This window comes from Pollicipes pollicipes, unplaced genomic scaffold, assembly GCF_011947565.3.
Source record: "Pollicipes pollicipes isolate AB1234 unplaced genomic scaffold, Ppol_2.1 Scaffold_4002;HRSCAF=4701_pilon_pilon_pilon, whole genome shotgun sequence".
NCBI classification, from domain to species: domain Eukaryota; kingdom Metazoa; phylum Arthropoda; class Thecostraca; order Pollicipedomorpha; family Pollicipedidae; genus Pollicipes; species Pollicipes pollicipes.
The window spans coordinates 33,848,670-33,868,753 of NW_023596420.1; the positions used below are offsets into that span (position 1 = coordinate 33,848,670).

Sequence of the window (20,084 nt, forward strand, 5' to 3'; positions counted from 1 at the left end):
GCTACATTTCGCAAGAAATAAGTGATGAATAGGTTGATAAACATCTGGTTGGCGACCTGCCACTAGCCGGCTTTAGTCTTCAAACGTCTGCAATGAAGACCGGCAGAGTATTGTAATGCTCGGTGCGCCAAAGATCGCATTTTCAAGTGTTCCATGTTCTGCCGATGGTGGTTGCATTAAACCTATCCAGAACGGTGCGGTTTAAGTCACGATATCCAAGCACGAGTCCACACTTTTGGTAGTACCTTAACATGTATGCTTATGTGCACGCCCATGATTTAGCTCTAACATCTACCTAATATTGGGAAAAGGTAATGACGCTCGCGGCGACTGCAGGCAGATCGATGCACAAGTAGAGCAGGTGCACGGCTCGCCTAGATAGGGCTGGTGCTGGTCATGGGCCTGTGGCCTGTGGGACAGGGCCCGTGGATCAAGTGGGATTCGTTTATGTTTCTCTGTGGACAAGTTGGCGATTTATGCAGCGTCTTCGAGATGAGCTTCTCCGTGTGTGCGCGGCCAGAGCCATGCGCAGGACTTTAGACCCATCCTCCTCGTCAGGGTGCTTTGTAGCTGTTTTTTCTCACCACGACGCTCTTGCATATAATTCGGACAATTGCTCTCGTCTCGTGCATTAGTAGTCATTTGCACAAGGTTTCCGTCAGCTAACTGCACCACCGCCGTCATTTGCTGCGGAGTTCTGAGAAGAAATGGATGACGTTTGGTTAAGTCATGCATGCCTCACAGTCCGAGTTATTTTCTTACCATTTCTGGGACTCAAAGCACGGTTTTATGATAGAGTCCAGTGTTCAACCAACTGGGCAAGGAAAGGACTTATACCCTCAATTTGCTCTCAAACAGCGTTATGCAAGGTGCGATGACGCAACGAAACAAGACGAATTGAGGAGAATATTTACTAAATAAGTTGTGTGGCCAAGTGTAGTATCCACCTTAAAGTATGCTGGTTGACATAGGTAACCTTATTCGTCATATATGATGCTTCAGTATCTTCAAACATGGAACATTCCCTTTAGGCCGCAACGTTGGAGGTGGGTTAGAAGCAACCGCCATCAGTTCAAAATTACGTAAGTTGTTCGTAAGGTGCATTAGCGAGGAACATTACTCACACAGATAAGACAGTAGTATTAGCTTCATTTCTCGCATAAAAACAATAAGAATGGAGATATTGTTGGGTTATCTTCAAACATGGGGCATTTCCTTTTAAACAAACTATATCTCCATTCTCCTGGTTTTTATCCGACGAATGAGGCTAATACTACTGTCTTACCAACCCCTATCGGCATGAACATGTACTTGTCAACACGGCGAGCGTTGGCGCATTGGCAAATCGCAATATCCCCCCGGATTTTCTTTGCGGACATTTCAACTTTAAAGTTCGGATACTGTCAGGTCACCAACCATGTAACCTCTGCGTGACCTATGTTGACCAGAAATGCTGATGAATTGCAAGACTACGAGGCCACATGAGGCTCAACGGCATTTCATTAGAAATCATCGCACAGGCAAGCTTGTTATTGTTTGAGGCCAAGCACGCTGAGAGTCTTGGATCCCAACGCTAAATGACAGCGCCGTCGATGGCTTCCCGCCGACGAAGGGAGTCGTCAAAGGGCCAAAAGCCGGTGAAATTACGCCTCCAAACTTTCTCCAGTATGCGCAGTGGACTCGTCCAGGCGATCATGCCGTCAGTGCAGTGGTTTAGCTGTACGGACAATGAGCGAGCTCTCATAGCTTCCTTGTACGGGAACAAAATAACGACGCGTGCGAATTCGTATTTGGAGCCACTAATGTTACCGTGCCCAATAGGACCAATCCAGAATCAAACGGCGATTCCAATGCTTTGGTAAACAGAAGAGTTAAACAGCTCCCAAGACAAGAACGCTTTTCACACCAGGGAAACCTTTCATTCCTAATGTAAAATGATGGCACTTGTTAAATAAGTCATTGCCGGACACCTGTAAAATACACCATATGCGACATAGCATGTGGACGGGATAATCCAGGTGTATGTGCAAATGCGTGTAAGGCTCAGACCAGTCTTGCACCGCAGGATGAAAAGTGCTGCCGCTGCTGCTGCTCATATAACGCGGTCAAGGTTTTCGGGGTGCCGTGGTGAGAGGATCGGGCTACCAAACCAGTGACGTAGAAAGGCGGGTCAGTAATGCCAAGGTCAGAGCTGTCAGACCACGGTGACGTGAGTGACTGGCTAGCTGATGGACAGGGAAAAATTTGGAGCGACATCGAATCATTTGACGATGTGATAAGAGTTGACATAGACGTTTGGCAGAGTGTGGTGAGAGAAGCAACGATATGCTTACTAAAAGTGGTGGTGGGGTTTCTGCCGCACATTTTCAGGAACTCGGCTCAAAAGATAGCGCGTAGATCGTCCAACCCGACATACCCTTAACGGGGAGCAGCTCATTCTACTAGTTCGAACTCGTTTTACCAGTACCAAATCCTCTCTGCACAACGAACCGGCGATGTCTAGTTTGCCCCGCCGCTAGACCATGCCCAGAGGATTTCCGGTTTGTCACGTTTTCCTTGAGTAGCTTTGTTAATTTCGGCAGTCCGGCTTGCTGCTGGTAAGGCTGGGCAGGAATCCGCTCCTCGTTAGTATAGTGGTGAGTATCCCCGCCTGTCACGCGGGAGACCGGGGTTCGATTCCCCGACGGGGAGGCTTTTGTTAAGGTAGAAAAGGTTCATTCTCTCGAGTGCCTGTGTCTGTGGTTTAGTCTGCACGTCTGCTAGAAAGTGACGTTAACCGGCATCATACCGCAAGCTCGAATGACATTTGCGGTTGCTGTAGGTCTTCTGTCGTGGTAGACTGTATGGAGAGCCCGCCTCTCAGTCCTTTACTGGTGGAACAGCCGTTAATCACGCCACGTTGTTATGAAAACTATTGTCGCTCGCGTTATATGAGCACCAACAACATACATTTTCACTCCGTGATGTCTAGGCTACCGTGGCTACATGGCCTCACAATGTAGTATATTTTGCAAGCGTCCGGCAATGACTAGTTGAAAAGTCGGCGGCGGTTTTCATCGTGAAGGTACTGCCTACGTGGTGCAAGAAGCAAACTCGCCTTAAGAGTTGTTAAGCCTCTGCTGTTGAACGGAACAGCTTTTCTGCTGCTTGATTTTGGCTGAGGCCCATTGAGCATGTTAAGATTGATGGCTCCAAAGAAGTTCGGACGAGACTGTCACCCACCGCGACTGCGTATGCTTGCATCGCGCCATTTACGTGCCTGATGGCCACGGGCTGTCAGTAATCTGATCCGGCGCCGATCTGAAGTATCTCAGCGGCACACCAGAGCCACCGATGACGAAACTGTACTGCAGACGAGCGCTGTAAAACACCCTCGCTTAGAGTGCGTGAAAAGGACATTTCCCTGTCGGGCCGCAGCGGCGTGGAATCGCCTTCCTGCCGCCACGCGCCAGTGCAAAAACTTAAATGACTTCAAGGGCAAGGCATTGTCTGTCATCAGAGAATCTACCTAAATTGACCAATTGGTCATGACGTGCAGGTGCTGATTGAATCACAAGATGTTCGTGTTTTACAAAATCGTATGTGTATTGCTGGCGTTGGGCCTCATTTGCATGTGTTGCATGTTCTGTGTTGATTTATGCAGTACGTACTGACACGGCGTTAGAATGGAATAGCGAGTGGAGCGAGCGAAAAAAATTGAGCGAGTGGAATAGCCACTCGCTGGATTTCGCCAAGGTTTACAATAACAATAATAGTAATAACAAGGATGGCACCGAAGAATGTCCAGTTTGTCACATTTTCCTGGTGCATCGTCCTTGGTTGTGATTACAGCAGCCCGGGCAGTTGTAGGGAAGGCTGGGGATCTATCGATCCTCGTTAGTATAGTGGTGAGTATCCCCGCCTGTCACGTGGGAGACCGGGGTTCGATTCCCCGACGGGGAGGGTTTTGAGCAGTCGCTTCCCGAGATTCATAAGTGAAGACTCATAAAAACCACATACACATATATACGGAAGGAGCAAACGCGTGGGAGTACTTTGACGGGCAAAAGACTAGATGTGTCCACTCCATGGTGTTGATACATAAGTGCTGCTACAAATATTGCGATCGATACACCCACATCGGCAATAGTTCAAGGCAAAGGCTCTTCTAATAAAAAAGTCTGATCTAGTGTAATAGCGCTGCAAAAAGTTTTGGGCAACGATCAAACCTGTCCCAAAATGCATAAAACGAGACTTGCTCCGAATGTGACGCTGTTAACTTACCACCATACACGAGGTGAAGAGTGAGCATCTGGCTGAATATGAATCTGTACCTCTGGTTAAGTATTCACTAAAACGCTTCATTTCTTCTTCTGCAACAACTGACATGAAGCTTTAGTGTTTTCGCGACGAAACTATTGCTTTCTTTAAAAACCTCAAAGTCGTCATGAAAATTCTGCGTTCGTCATTTTCTACAGCCTTTACTCAAACGCCATGCACGACAAATCAACAAATAAACTCGTCGTAATGAGTACACCGCTTTTGTGTAACGGCACCGCAAACTTATAAATGTAGAATTTCCCAGGAGTGGCTCCCTCCCTCCCTCCTCCTGAAAAATTGTTCCTACACTCATCCTAGGTGTCCACGCATTTTGCGCTCCACTGCTGAGTTCGGCACAAGAAGTAACGTCGCGAATATCTAGATATTTATACGCTTTGCAGCAGAAGTAAGCGCGGATATGGCTCTTTAAACAAACAAAAAAAAGGCGTGTAGCACTTCTGTCGCGTTTAAGCATTTCCAGTGGAAACACGTAGTCTATAAGTAATAATTCCATAAGGCTTTGCGGTAGAAGCAATGGCCGGGATGAGTCTGTTGGTCATAAGTATTACCGCGCAATACTAATGTCGTGTTTGAACATTGGCGGCTAAAGTAATACAGTAGCACAATTGTCGGTGGGCTTCTTGCTGTGCCACAAATGTCGTGGAACCGTCTGCTGCTCCCAACAAATATGTACTCAATGCGGTGTCATCCAAGGCTCTATGTGTCAATTTCATGTTGAATCACGATCACAACAGCATTTACCCTGCCGAAAAATAATCTTCATGCTTCAATACTATGGCTATGTCTGTGACTCAACTCAAGATCGAATGTATGGTGAACACCATACCGCGGCACTTTCATTATGAAAGCATTTTAGCCCATATGAACAGGATCAAAGACCAAGAGTGAACTTAAATATTTCAAATACTCCAAATCGGTCAAGCTCCAAAGCAGTTTTTGAAATCTTATTTTTGGCTCGCTGAAGGAAGAACGTTTTAGAAAACGTGTCATACACATCCGAACTCTTTCACAATCCCATTAACATTTCCCAATCCCAAAGTTGCACGAATTTGCAAACAGCGAATAGTTTTGAGCATACACGATCGACCTATCGAGCATGTCGCGCTACAAGCACGTCCGTCAAGACTCTGCATGACACCACGTAGAATAAAATCTTCTTGGCGCGCTGCGAATACACTCCCAGTCTTGGTTGCATGGAGTTCCATGCAGCCAAGGCTGTACGAATTCGCTGTTAGCGAATTCGTGCAGTTTTGAGAAGAGGTAACGTTGCGAGATTAAGAATGAGATTGTGAAAGAGTTTTGGCGTGTCCGGAACGTTCTCGAATTCGTTTTTCTTGCCTAAGCAGAGAAGAAGAATCCAAAAACGGTTTTGGAGCTTAACCAGCTCAGAACACATGAAATATTGAAACTTATGCCTTGCTTTCGGTCCTAGCAATGTGGCTCAAACGTTTCATTATGAAAGTACCGCGATATGGTGCCCACCACCCATTCGGCCTCTGTAAGGGCATATACTTGGCAGAAATATCGCAGCATGAATATTAGCTCTCAGAGTGGAAGTCATGTCATCGTGAGTCGTCATGCAATTAACACACAGAGCTTTCGTTAACGACGCGTTGAGCACTTGTTTGTTGGAAGGAACGGATGTTTCCATGACATTCGTGCGGCAGCAAAACACCCCACCCACAAGAGTGTGACGACATGACCTCAGCTGCCAATGCTGCTCATGCACGATAGAGGGCTACGCGATAAACCTTATGCCCCACAAGGTTATGCTTGTTATTACTCCTTCTGAAAAACCTTATGCAGTTATTACTTGTGTGCGAGGGTGTCTCGGCTGTAAGTAATTCCGCGTCACATTAGTGCGAAAGACCAGTTTTTTCTTCAAGAACCATATCCGTCATCAGTTTTGCTTAAGACGTTGTAAACCTTTAAGCAAAACTGATGACAAACCTTAACGTATGCGAGGCATTACTTCCAGTGTCAGTGCCTAGCCATTGGGTGTAAAATATGTGGACACCTAGGACAGGAGTAGGAACAAGTTGCAGAATAGGAGGGAGCCGCACCTGGGCAAAACTGCATTTAAAGTTTATGGCGCCGCTACAAAAGTGTAGTGTTTTCCTTACAGTGAACTCGCTTTGCAGTAGAAGTAATGTCGCATCAGTAAAATAAAATGAAATAGTGCATGAGTAAAGGCTGCATGCATTTTTAGAGTAGAAATAATGATGGGTGTATGCTTTTAAAACATGTAGTTTCTGGTGAAATAATAAAGAGAGAGAAATTGAGAAATATTCTGGTGTCACAAAAAAGACATACTGTTATGTTGGGCGGGCTCGATTTAATCTCTAGTAGACCAAAAGCGTGTAACCAAAATGGGGTATATTGATTACAGAAGCATATAGGCATGAAGTCATCCTGACTTCCTACATCGCTTAGACTATGTTTGATACGAGTGCACGGCGGCTATAATCCCCGGGAGAGGTAGCAGTCTTCGGTAACCGCAACGGTCACTAAAGATGTGTCAACATTGTTATTCACAATGTTGACAAGGACACGCTGCCGTCGTGCGTATCAACGACAGCGGAGGGTAGAAGAGCCGGAGTCGGAGTCAAAGAGAACGGAGGGAGAGGAGCCAGCTACGTCGTGGATATCAACGAGAGCTGAGGGTAGAAGGACCGGAGTGGCAGTCAAAGGGAGCGGAGGGAAAGGAGCCAGCTACGTCGTGGACATCAACGAGAGCCGGCTTACCTTCCCCGGCGCCGCCCGGACCATCACTGACCCACCGCCGACCCCGACCCAAGGCGTGACCTACTCCCCGGCCTGTGATTGGTCGGGTCACGTGACCACGTAGCTTCGGGAACAGACGCGAAAATAAAAGGTCTCCTTACAAAAGAAAGGCAGCCGCTGTCGAGATTTGAACCCAACACGAAATGCAAACACGCTCACAACGCAGGCGCTCTAAGCCAATGTGCCACCAGGACGACGACCACGTTGGTAGGTTAGAAGGCAACTTATCACGTGCACAACAATACTTTAATTGTTTTTCAGTAGAAGTAACGCCGCATGAAGCGGCATCTGACGGTAGCAATTCTCGCCGTGGCACTGATGTGACACCGGAGCAGACCGAGGGAGGTTCACGGTCCGCGTACGATCTCAACCGGTGACCGCGTCTCGGGAAGCGACTGCTCAAAACCCTCCCCGTCGGGGAATCGAACCCCGGTCTCCCGCGTGACAGGCGGGGATACTCACCACTATACTAACGAGGAGTGATACAAATGTAACCTTCCCTACAACTGACCAGGTTGCCGTAATCAGTCAACAAACGACAACGCACCAGGAAAATGAGACAAACTGGGTATGCTTCGGTGCCATCCTTATTTGGAACAATCAATGTTAACATGCTCAACGGGCCTCAGCCAACACCACACAGCAGCAAACCTGTTTCATTCGACAGCAGAGGTTAAACACCTCCCAAGGTGAGTTTGCCTTCCGCATCATGCAGACAGTACATTCACGATGAAAAACGCAGCCGCCTTTTCAACTAGTCATTGCCGGACGCTTGCAGAATATACTACATGGTAAGGCGATTCAGGAGTACGTCAAGATGCAGATACGGCGAAGGCCAGGTTAGATAGACATCACGGGGGGAAATATCTGGTGTTGGTACTCATATAACGCGAGCGACGATAGTTTTCAGAGTACCGTGGCGTGACGAACGGCTGTTCCACCAGTAATGGACTGAAAGGCGGAACTCGCCAGACAGTCGAACACAACAGTAAAGTGAAATAACCACGGATGTCATGCGAGGTTGCCTCGCTTAGCCGATTAATGTCACCTCTCAGCATATGCCATTCAAGTACAGATACAGGCACTCCAGAGAATTAACCTTCTCCGCCGTCACAAGAGCCTCCCCGTCGGGGAATCGAACCCCGGTCTCCCGCGTGACAGGCGGGGATACTCACCACTATACTAACGACGAGCGGGATTATGGTCAAACTTGCTAACAACGAACAGGTAATATCCTTACACCGCGTCCCTGAAAATGCGCGACAGCTATCTCGCCACCACGACAAATGAGGATATCGTTGCTTCTCCCGCCGCACTCTGTCAGACCTCTCTGTCAACTCTTGTCCCACTCTGTCAAATGGTTCAGTGTCGCTCCAAATTTCTCCCTGCCCATCAGCTAGTCAGTCACTCACGTCACCGTGGTCTGACAGCTCTGACCTTGGCATTACTGCCCCGCCTTTCTACGTCACTGGTTTGATAGCCCGATCCTCTCACAGCGGTGCCCTGACATCCCTGGCCGCGTTGTATCAGCAGCAGCAGCAGCACATTTCACACGGCGGTGTCTAAAGAATAGTCTGCGCCTTACACGCATCTGGGCGTACCCCTGAATTATGCTGTCATCATGCTATGCCGTATGCAATGTATCTTGGAGGCATATTAAGATTGAGCATATTGGGCCCATTGAGCATATTAAGATTGATGGTTACAAATAAGGATGGCACCAAAGCATGCCCAGCTTGTCACATTTTCTGGTGCGCCGTCGTTGGTTGAGTGACTACGGCAGCGCGGTCAGTTTTAGGGAAGGTTGGGTACCTATCACTCCTCGTTAGTATAGTGGTGAGTATCCCCGCCTGTCACGCGGGAGACCGGGGTTCGATTCCCCGACGGGGAGGGTTTTGAGCAGTCGCTTCCCGAGACGCGTTCATCGGTCGCGATCGGGCAAGGACCGCACACATACGTCGGTCTGCCCGGTGTCACACCAGCGCCACAGCAAAAACTCCTACCAGCAGAAGTCCACTTCATGTGCCACTACTACTGAAAGCGGCTATTTTCCTTAATTGTACGCGACATGGCGTATTTTAAATATGCTTGCGAATGACATAATTGTTACGTCAAAAGACATATGCTTCAAAAGCATGTGCCCGTCATAATTTCTTCAGATAGGTATATAGCCTTTACTTATAACTTACCTCACTATATTTTACTTTACTGATGCGACATTTCTTCGACTGCAAGACCTCATACGCAACATGAGTGCTTCACGACAATGCGTATACTGTAAAAGTACATGACCGTAGTTACTTATGCAGCAAAAACGTATGCATTCTTCACTTCTAGGCGTCATTGCATCTACTGAAACAATGCCCACACGACATTCCGTCATTACAGCTTAGGCTTATGTAGCCCTTACCTATACGCCACATTACTTCTGCTGCAAAAACTCATACGCATGAGTGCTAAACGACAAAACGTATGCTGCAAAAACTCTAGGCACTCGCAATTTCTGTTACGTTAGTTGCTGATACATGACATTACATCTACTACAAACGGTTATATGTGACATCAGTGCTTCACGACAAAGCTGAGACCTGAAAGCTGACGCCAGTCGTGATGTCTTCTTCAAAACTTGCGTGGTCTTTAGTTGCAAACGATGTTACTTATGCTGCCAATGCTTGCAAGCGACATTTGTGCTTTACCACACTTTTCATATTTCACCATTTGTACCAATCGCTTTTATTCATGTCTGAAGCCTCACAAAAAACATATACACCTAAAAACGGAAGGAGCGAACGCGTGGAAGTGCGTGAACGGGCAACAAAGACTAGAGGTGTCCACTCCATGGTGTTGATACATAAGTGCTGTTACAAATATTGCAATCGACATATCCACATAGGCAATAATTCTAGGCAAATATTCTCTACTAGAAAAGACGTCTGGTAGATTGGCAAAGTGCTGCAAAAAGTTTTGGGCAAGCAAGAAAGGCGACTAAACTTGTCCCCAAATACATAAAAACGATACTTGCCCCGAATGTGACCCTTAACTGATCACCACACACGAGGTGTACAGTGAGCACCTGGCTAAAAATGTATCTACACCCCTGGTCCTGGTGTCACCCCTACTTCACTAAAACGCGAGATTTCTTCCGCTGCAATAACTCACGCAAGGTTATAGGGTCTTCACGACAAAAATGATGATTTAAAAATTTCCACTTGTTATTAAGATTTTGTATTCATCATTTGAGATTTCTACAGCCTTTACTCAAGCGCGAAATACGACAAAGGAACTCGACGTAATGAGTTCACCATTTTTTGTATCGGCACCACAAACAATTGCCCCGGTGCGGCTCCCTCCTATCCTGGAAGTTATTTCTACACCTATGCTATGTGTCCACGCATTTTGCACTTTACTGCTAAGTGTTGGCATAATAAGAAGCATCGCGTATACTCCGCTGCAAAAGGTAGAGATTATACGTTTTGCAGCAGAAGTAATGCACATATGCTTTTTTCACCCGAGCATTTGGCCGCGTGGCACTAATGTTGTGCTAAATATTTGCAGTGGAAATAACTTCGGGTATAAATAACGACTATGTAAGATTTTCCAGTAGAAATAGTAACCGGCGTAAGTTCGTGGGTCAAAATCTTTATCGCGTAGCACTAATGTCATGTATGAACATTGGCAACTGCAGTAATACAGCAGCACTTTGTCGGTAGGTTTTTTGCTGAGGCATGAATGTTACGGAGCCGTCTGCTCCTTCCAAAAGTATGCGCTCAATGCGTTGTAAGCTAAGGCTCTGCACGTCAATTGAATGATGAGCCACGATCACAATACCATTCACTCTGCCGGAAAACAGCATTTATGCTTCATCATTTCTGTCAAGTTTGTGCTTCAACCACAGGAAGAATGGGTGGTGAGCACCATATCGCGCTACAATCATTTGAAAGTATTTGAACCCATATAGTCAGGATCAAAGACCGAGAGCAAGCCTGAATATTTAATGTTCCTTTAATCGGTTAGGCTCCAAAATACTTCTTGAAATTTTATCGTCTGCTTGCTGAAGAAAAAACATATTCAAAAACGTGTCAGATACGCCTGAACTCATCCACAACCTCATTGACCTTCCCGATCCCAAAACTGCACAAGTTTGGAAACAGCAAATGCTTTCGAGCATACACCAACGGCCTATCGACAACGAACTGGCCCTACGGACCCGACCTACCTGTACAATATCCCCCTCGCACAGGGAACCGGCGAACCAGCGTCATATTTTCCTCAAGCATCTTCTTTGATGGGGTGAGTGCGGTAGTCCGGCTCGTTGTACGTAAGGTCGTGATTGACATTACTCCACGTTTGTGCGGTGGTGAGTATCCCCACCTGTCAGGCGGGAGACCGCGGTTCGATTCCCGGACGGGCGAGTTTTGTGCAGATGTGACTGATCTCCTCTGTACAGCGAACATGTTTGGCGTAGCATCCATCCTCAACTCGAGACCGATGGTTTGTATACACATGCAGCGTGTATTCTCAGCGACATGGACATCAAACTATCAATATATGAATACCGTTGACGTCATACATACCATGCTTTTGCTCCTTTTAGTGTTCCTAACGGGAAATATTCTACGTAATGTACCGTAGAATCTTTGACGGACGCGCAATTTTTTTCCCGCGACTAGGACAAGATCGAAGTGAGGCGGAGATGGCGCAACGTATTCAGTCATAAACAGGTTGCTCTACGTGCTCAAGAGCAGCCATATGTGGCCAAAATGTGTATGCATTCAAGCACAATAATTTGCAGTTTTTATTTTTAAGGGATCGCATAGTACCTGCAACGAATATCTTAGTTTCTTTGCGTGCGGAAATGTTGTCACGTCATTTGCAAATAGTTCCAAAGGAGAGGTGTCGCGCTGCAAACACACCCGGCAAATATTCTTCTTCACAACGTGGAATAGAACATTCTTGGCGCGCCGCGAGTACATTTCCAGTCTTTGTTGCATGATGTTCCATGGGTCGATGGTGTATGCTCGGAAGCATTCGCTGTTAGCGAATGCGTGCAGTTTTGGGACGGGGTAACATCCATGAGGTTGTGAAAGAGTTGGGATGTGTCTAAAACGTTTTCGAAATCAATTTTCCTTGCGTGAGCAAAACACAATATTCCAAAAACTGCTGTGGGGCTTAACCGATTCAGAGCGTATGGAATAGTGATATTTATGCTTTGCATTCGGTCCCAACAATGTGGGCTAAAATGCTTTCATAATGAAAGTACCGCAATATGGTGCCCACCGCCCATTCGGCCTGTATAAAGGCACAAACTTGGCAGAAATATTGCAGAATAGCTATTAGTTTTCGCACATTGGAAGTTACGTCATAGCAAGTCATCATGCAATTAACACACAGAGCCTTCGTTGACGACGCGTTGAGGACATATTTGTTGGAAGGAACGCATGGTTCCATGACAGTCGTGCTGCAGCAAAAAAAAACCCACCCACAAGAATGCGACGGCATGACTTCAACTGTCAATGCTGCTCACACGCAATAGAAGTGCTGCGCGATAAAACTTATGCCCACGGAAATTCTGCCTGTTATCATTTCTACCGCAAAACCTTACGTAGTCGTTACTAATGTGCGACGGCATTTCCTCTGCGAATGCTTCCACGCGACATTGGTACAATACAACCAACACTTCAAGCGCCATATCCGTCATCAGTTCTGCTTCAAAATGTATGCAGTTTTAGCGTGTACGCGGCATTACTTCCAGTGCCAGTGTTAACCCATTGAGTGCATGATGCGTGGACACCTAGCATGGGAGTAGGAACAAGATGCAAAATAGGAGGGGCCGCGCCTGGGCAATACGGCATGCAAGGTTATGGTGCCGATATAAAAGACAGTGTATTCATTACACTGAGTTCGCTTTGCAGTAGAAGTAATGTCGCATCAGTAAAATGAAGTAGAGTAGCGTATGATTAAAGGCTGCATACGTTTTTAGAGTAGAAATAATGACGGATGCATGCTTTCGAAGCATACGTTTTCTTGTGTAACACACAGGTGGTTTATAAGTATTTTTTCAGAAGATGCAATGTTGCATAAAAGCAGATACCTAAGATGTTTTCCGTACAAGCACTGGCACTTGAGGTTTACATCTGTTGGCAGGAGTTCTTGCCGTGGCACTGATATGACACCGGAGCAGACCGAGGGAGGTTTACGGTCCGCGTATGACCGCAACCGGTGACCGCGTCTCGGAAAGCAACTGCTCAAAACCCTCCCCGTCGGGGAATCGAACCCCGGTCTCCCGCGTGACAGGCGGGGATACTCACCACTATACTAACGAGGAGCAGATTCACTCCATATTCACGTACTTACTTACTACTCCTAGTTACCAAACTTACTGACAACGAACAGGTAATATCTTTGCACCGAGTCCCTGAGAATGCGCGACAGCTATCTCGCCACCACGACAAATGCGGATATCGTTGCTTTTCCCACCGCACTCTGTCAAACCTCTCTGTCAACTCTTGTCACACTCTGTCAAATGATTTGATGTCACTGCAAATTTCTCCCTGCCCATCAGGTAGTCAATCACTCACGTCACCGTAATCTGACAGCTCTGACCTTGGCATTACTGTCCCGCCTTTCTACGTCACTGGTTTGATAGCCCGATCCTCTCACAGCGGTGCCCCGACATCCCTGGCCGCGTTGTATCAGCAGCAGCAGCAGCACATTTCACACAGCGGTGTCGAAAGAATAGTCTGCGCCTGACACGCATCTGGGTGCACACCTGGATTATGCTGTCATCATACTATGTCGCATGCAATGTATCTTGGAGGCATCCGGCAATGCTTGATTGAACAGGCGCTGTGGTTTTACATTGGGAATGGAAGTTGTACGTGGTGTGAAAAGCAGTCGTGCCTTGGGATCTGTTTAACCTCTGCTGTTAACCAAAGCAGTTTTATCGCTGTTTGATTTTGACTTGGTCCCATTGTGCATGGTGACATCAAGAGTTCCAAATAACGATGTCGCACGCGTCATCATTTTCCCCGTACCAGAAAGCTATAAGATCTCGCTCATTGGCTGTGGGGCTCAACCACTGACGGCATGATCGCTTGGACAGGTACACCTTTCATAACATGGATTGAGAGCAAACTGACTGTCTAAGTCGTTTCCTTGCTCTGGTGGTAGAGCAGAGGAATGCACCATAAAACCCTGCTTTGTGTCCCAGGCAACGAAAAGAAAAAAAATTGGGGCTTTGACGCGTACATGGCTAAGTCCAACATCATTTATTTCTTATCGGGACCCCGTAATAACTGATGGCGGTAGTATAGTTATAATGGTCATGTTACGTGATATAAACTTATGAAGTGGTGAAACCTGTCGAAAAACTGCGTATTTCAAAAAATGGTATGAACTTTTGTAACTGGTGGAAGCCATGCAAAATTACTCAGTTTTCATGCATCAGGCAAACGCCATTGTTCGAATTATGTTCAAGAGTGTCGTGCTGAGAAAAACGGCCCACAGCCCCTGTAATCAACACCATCCCTATCTAGATGAACCGTGCACCTGCCATGCATGTGCATTCATCCGTTTCAGTCGCCGCGAGCGTCATTATTTATTCCAAGGCTAGGTAGCTGCGAGACCTCACGCATTGACATGCATACATACATGCATGTTGAGGTCCTACAAAAAGTGTAGACTCGTGCTTGGATATCGTGACTTAAGCCGGACCGTTCTAGATAGGTTTGATGCAACCACCACTGACAGAACATGGAACACTCTAAAATGCGAGTGTTGGCACACCTAGCATTACAATACCATGCCGGCCTTCATTGCAGACCCTGAAAGACTAAAGTCGGGTAGTGGCAAGTCGTCAACCAGATGTTTATCAACTTATGCATCACCTATTTCTTCCGAAGTGTTGTTAACGAGGATGCTTAATACAAAAGGGTACATGACTAGAAATTATGGCATGAGCGGGCTTGTTATTGTTGGGGGGAGGGTGCGCTGAGAGTCTTGCGATCCCCGACGCCAAATGAACATGTTGCGACGCCGCCTCCAAAATTGCCCAATCTGTGCGAAATGGACTCATCCACACCGATCATGACGTCATAGGTTGAACAGTACAGCCAATGAGCGGTATCGCGTAGCTTCGAAGTACTGGAAAAATAATGACCTATGCCGCATAACGCTTCGCGTTTGCTTCGAGCATCTTCATTGTTTTAGTGACTACGGCGATGCGGTCAATTGCGGGTACAGTTGGTCGCATGCTGCTTTTCGTTAATATAGTGGTGAGTATCCCCGCCTGTTGCACGGGATACCGGGGTTCGATTCCTCGGCGGGGAGGCTTTTGTGAAGGTAGGACGGGTTCGTCCACTCAATGTAGATGTACATCGTAGCGTTCGTCCTCGTTTTGAGGACAGTGGCTTGCGGATGGCTTCTAGCCCCTATTGTATAATGCCCCTGCAGTCGCTTCTGCACGCTTAGAAGTCGTCGGCGTTACGAATGCGTGCTGTTTTGGGATGAGTGAACGGTCAATGGGGTTTTAAAATTGTCCGGGCCTATTCCAAAAGTGTGAGAATTCGTTTTTTCTTCAATGATAAAATATACCGAAAATCTGCCCAGAAGTCCATTCAATTTGAAACTCATAAAAAACTCACACTTACGTTTTGCCTTTAATCTCCCACAAAACAGACCAAAACACTCGTTTTGTGAAATCTACCCGGTTTGTGACAAAGGTTTGTCTTGTGAGAAATCGAAGACATAGCGTAAGGATGAATGTTTAACGTGTTCTGCATTCGTTGAGCTTAAAGCACATTTGTAATCCATATTTTCTCCCCCATCAAGCTAGAATGAACTCCAGCGGGTTTGAGACACAAACATTTGTAACGCTGGCGACTTCCGATCGTACACCAATAACCGCAGGAACTCGATACAGCCCGGACCAGAAGACATACGCAACCCATCCACCTCGAAATCAGAAAGGACAATACGACAAACAAACAAACCCGCCCCTTCGGGAAACCAAGCCCCGGTCTCCTTCGTGACATGCGGGGATACTTACCAAAGAAGTGGCACAGTTCCTCCTGTACAAAACTCCCCGTCGGGGAATCGAACCTCGGTCTCCCGAGTGACAGGCGGGGATACTCACCACTATACTAACGAGGGGTGTTCTGCACTACACCTTACCCACAATAGACCGGACCACCGTAGTCACTGAAGCGATGCCAATACTCGATGAAGATGTGTCGTGGTTGTTTGCATCCTTATTTGTTGTCATCAATATTACCACGCTCAATGAAACCAAACTATCGCGAAGAGCGATACAACAGCTTTGGTCGACGGCGGAGGCACACCAGCTCCCAAGGCAAGACTGCTTTTCGCAACGCGTTGAATGTTCATTCTCGTTGTGAAACGACAACGCACTTTCAGTCATTGCCGGACGCTAGCAAACTGTACAGTAAACGACATGACAGGATAATCCAGTTGTGCGCCCAGATGCGCGCAAGGCGCAGACCAGTATAACACTGCAGGGTGAAATGTGCTGCTGTTGCTGTTGCTGCTCATATAACGCGGCCAGAGTTTTCAGAGCACCACGGTGAGAGGATCGGGCTGTCAAACCAGTGGCATAGCACTGAAAGGCGGGACAGTGATGCCAAGGTCATGGCTGTCAGATGGCGGTGACATAGGGGATTGGCTAGCTGACAGTGTGAGAAGACACTGAGCTCCTTGCGGCAATTTCATTTCATTGCGAGCGATTCAGTTTTAAAGCTAAGGTACTGTCTTTCACGAACCAAACAACCTATGCATGACGTATTTTGACAGGAAATGTCGATAAATCGCAAAATTATGAAGGCACATGACTTTCAAGGGTATTTGATCAGAAATATTGGCAAAAGCCAGCTTGTTAGTGCTTGAAACCAATCACGCTGAGAGCCTTAGATCCTGGCGCCAAAAGACGGCGTCGTTAATGGTTCCTCGCCGACGAAGGGAGGCGTCAAAGGGTCGAAAGCCGGTGAAATTATGCCTCCAACATTTCCCCAATGTGCGCAGTGGACTCGTCCAAGCGATCATGCCGTCAGTAGTTGAGCCGAACAGGCAATGAGCGGGCTGTCATAGCTTTCATTACAGGAGAAATGATGATGCGCGCGGCATCCTTATTTGGAACCATTGCTGGTACCATGCGCAATAGGACCAAGCCAAAATCAAACAGCAATTAAACTGCTTTTATCAGCAGCGGCGTAGGAAAAAAAGCAGAGGTTAAACAGCTTCCAAGGCAAGACTGCTCTTCACCCCACGCAGACCTTCCATTCCCATTGTAAAACTACAGCGCCCGTCAAATTAGCCATTGCCGGACACCTGTAAATAGCACAATATGCGACATGGCATGTAGAGGGGACAATCCAGGGGTATGCGTAAATGCGTATAAGATGTAGACCAGTCTTATATCACGGGATGAAATGTGCTGCCGCTGCCGCTCAAATAACGCGGCCTGGATTTTTAGAACACTGCGGTGGGGAATCGGGCTTTTAAGACAGTAGTAGTAGTAGTTGTAGCCTTTCTCCTCGGAAAAAAAACAGGAGAATCGAGATATAGTTAGGTTGAGATTTCGGCAACATGCCTTTTTACTGCCTTTCGGGAGCTATATCTATGAGGAGGAATTACTCAAAATCGGCAATTCTACCACACTGGTTGTAGGGAAGGTTGGGCACATGTCACTCCTCGTTAGTATAGTGGTGAGTATCCCCGCCTGTCACGCGGGAGACCGGGGTTCGATTCCCCGACGGGGAGGATTTTGAGCAGTCGCTTCCCGAGACGCGTTCATTCGTCGCCATCGAGCAAGGACCGCGCACATACCTCGGTCTGCCCCGGTGTCACATAAGCGCCACGGCAAAAACTCTTACCAAACAGATGTCCACTTCATGTCACTTCGCTTCACTTCATGTCATTACTTCTACCGAAAACGTCTATGTTCCTTAATTGTACGGGACATCGTTTGTTTGAAATATGTTTGTAAATGGCATAATTGTTATGTTAAAAACTTACGCTTCAAAAGCGTGTGCCCGTCATAATTTGTTCAGATAGGTATATAGCCTTTATTTATAACTTACCTTACTATATTTTACTTTACTGATGAGACATTACTTCGAGTGCAAGACCTCATACGCAACATGAGTGCTTCACGACAATGCGTATACTGTAAAAGCACATAACCGTCATTACTTCTACAGCAAAAACGTATGCATTCTTCACTTCTAGGCGTCGTTGTGTCTACTGCGATAATGCCTACACGACATCACGTCATTACTTCTGCAGCTTAGGCTTATGTAGCCCGTACTTATATGCGACATTACTTTTGCTGCAAAAACTCATACACATGAGTGCTACACGACGAAACGTATGCTGCAAAAAATCTAGGCACTCGTAATTTCTGTTACGTTAGTTGATGATACATGACATCACATCTACTACAAACGATTATGTGTGACATCAGTGCTTCACGACAAAGCTGAGACCTAAAAGCTGACACCAGTTGTGATGTCTTCTGCAAAACTTATGTTGTCTTTAGTTGTAAGCGATGTTACTTACGCTGGCAATATTTGCAGGCGACATTTGTGCTTTACCACACAGGCCATATTTCACCATTTGTACCAATTACTTTTACTCATGGCTGAAGCCTCACAAAAGGCACATACACCTAAAAACGAAAGGAGCAAACGCGTGGAAGTGCTTGGACGAGCAATAAAAACTAGAGGTGTCCACTCCATGGTATTGATGCATAAGTGCTGTTACAAATATTGCAATCGACATATCCACATGGGCAATAATTTTAGGCAAATGTTCTCTACTAAATAAGACGTCTGGTGGAGTGGTGAAGTGCTGCAAAAAGTTTTGGGCAAGCAAGGAAAGCGACTAAACCTGTCCCAAAATACATAAAACGATGCTTTCTCCGAATGTGACACTTAACTTATCACCATACACGAGGTGTACAGTCAGCACCTGACTGAAAATGTAGCTACACTCGTGGTCTAGTTTCACCAGAACGCGATATTTCTTCTGCTGCAATAACTCACGCAAGGCCTTGAGGTCTTGACGACAAAAATAATGATTTAAAAGTTTGCACTTGTTATTAATATTTTTAACTCATCAATCGAGATTTCTACAGCATTTACTTAAACGCGAAATACGACAAATCGACAAGAGTACTCGACGTAATGAGTTCACCATTTTTGGTATCGGCACCACAAACTTTTAAATACGGAATTGCCCGGGTGCGGGGCCCTCCTATCCTTGAAGTTCTTCTTTCACCTTTGCTATGTGTCCACGCATTTTGCACTTTACTGCTACGTGTTGGCACAAGAAGTAGCGTTGCGTATACTTCTGCTGAAAAACGCAGAGATGTATACGTTTTGCAGCGGAAGTAATAACACGTATGATTTTTTTTAGACCCAAACTTTTGGCCGTGTGGCACAATTGTTGTGCGTAAATATTTGCAGTGGAAATAACTTCGGATATAGATAATGATTATATAATACTTTGCAGTAGAAATAGCAAACCGCGAAAATTCGTGGGTCAAAAGTTTTATCGCGTAGCACTTATGTCATGTATGAACATTGGCAGCTGAAGTAATGCAGCGGCACGTTGTCGGTAGGTATTTTGCTGAGGCATGAATGTCATGGAACCGTCTGCTTCTTCAAAAAGTATGCGCTTAATGCGTTGTCAACTAAGGCTCTGCACGTCAATTGAATGATGACTCACGATCACAATACCATTCACTCTGCCGAAGAATAGCGTTTATGCTTCATCATGTCTGTCAAGTTTGTGCTTCGATCACAGGCAGAATGGGTGGTGGGCGCCATATCGCGCTACTTTCTTGTGAAAGTATTGGAACCCATATAGTTAGGATCAAAGACCAAGAGGAAGCTTGAATATTTCATGTTCCCTTTATCGGTTAGGCCCCAAAGCACTTTTCGAAATTTTACGGTCTGATTGCTGAA

The 20,084-nt window shown here is 46.4% G+C and overlaps 6 non-coding genes across 6 annotated transcripts; 4 read left to right on the forward strand and 2 right to left on the reverse strand.

The window, feature by feature from the left end:
• The first annotated feature begins 2,619 nt into the window (after positions 1-2,619).
• On the forward strand, positions 2,620-2,691 carry TRNAD-GUC (transfer RNA aspartic acid (anticodon GUC)). Its single transcript has one exon. It is a non-coding gene; the product is annotated as a tRNA-Asp (tRNA).
• A 1,179-nt stretch (positions 2,692-3,870) lies between these two features.
• On the forward strand, positions 3,871-3,942 carry TRNAD-GUC (transfer RNA aspartic acid (anticodon GUC)). The gene has a single exon. It is a non-coding gene; the product is annotated as a tRNA-Asp (tRNA).
• Positions 3,943-7,511: 3,569 nt separating this feature from the next.
• Positions 7,512-7,583, reverse strand: TRNAD-GUC (transfer RNA aspartic acid (anticodon GUC)). Its single transcript has one exon. It is a non-coding gene; the product is annotated as a tRNA-Asp (tRNA).
• Positions 7,584-8,923: 1,340 nt separating this feature from the next.
• Positions 8,924-8,995, forward strand: TRNAD-GUC (transfer RNA aspartic acid (anticodon GUC)). The gene has a single exon. It is a non-coding gene; the product is annotated as a tRNA-Asp (tRNA).
• A 4,362-nt stretch (positions 8,996-13,357) lies between these two features.
• Positions 13,358-13,429, reverse strand: TRNAD-GUC (transfer RNA aspartic acid (anticodon GUC)). The gene has a single exon. It is a non-coding gene; the product is annotated as a tRNA-Asp (tRNA).
• A 4,376-nt stretch (positions 13,430-17,805) lies between these two features.
• Positions 17,806-17,877, forward strand: TRNAD-GUC (transfer RNA aspartic acid (anticodon GUC)). Its single transcript has one exon. It is a non-coding gene; the product is annotated as a tRNA-Asp (tRNA).
• Positions 17,878-20,084: the final 2,207 nt, after the last annotated feature.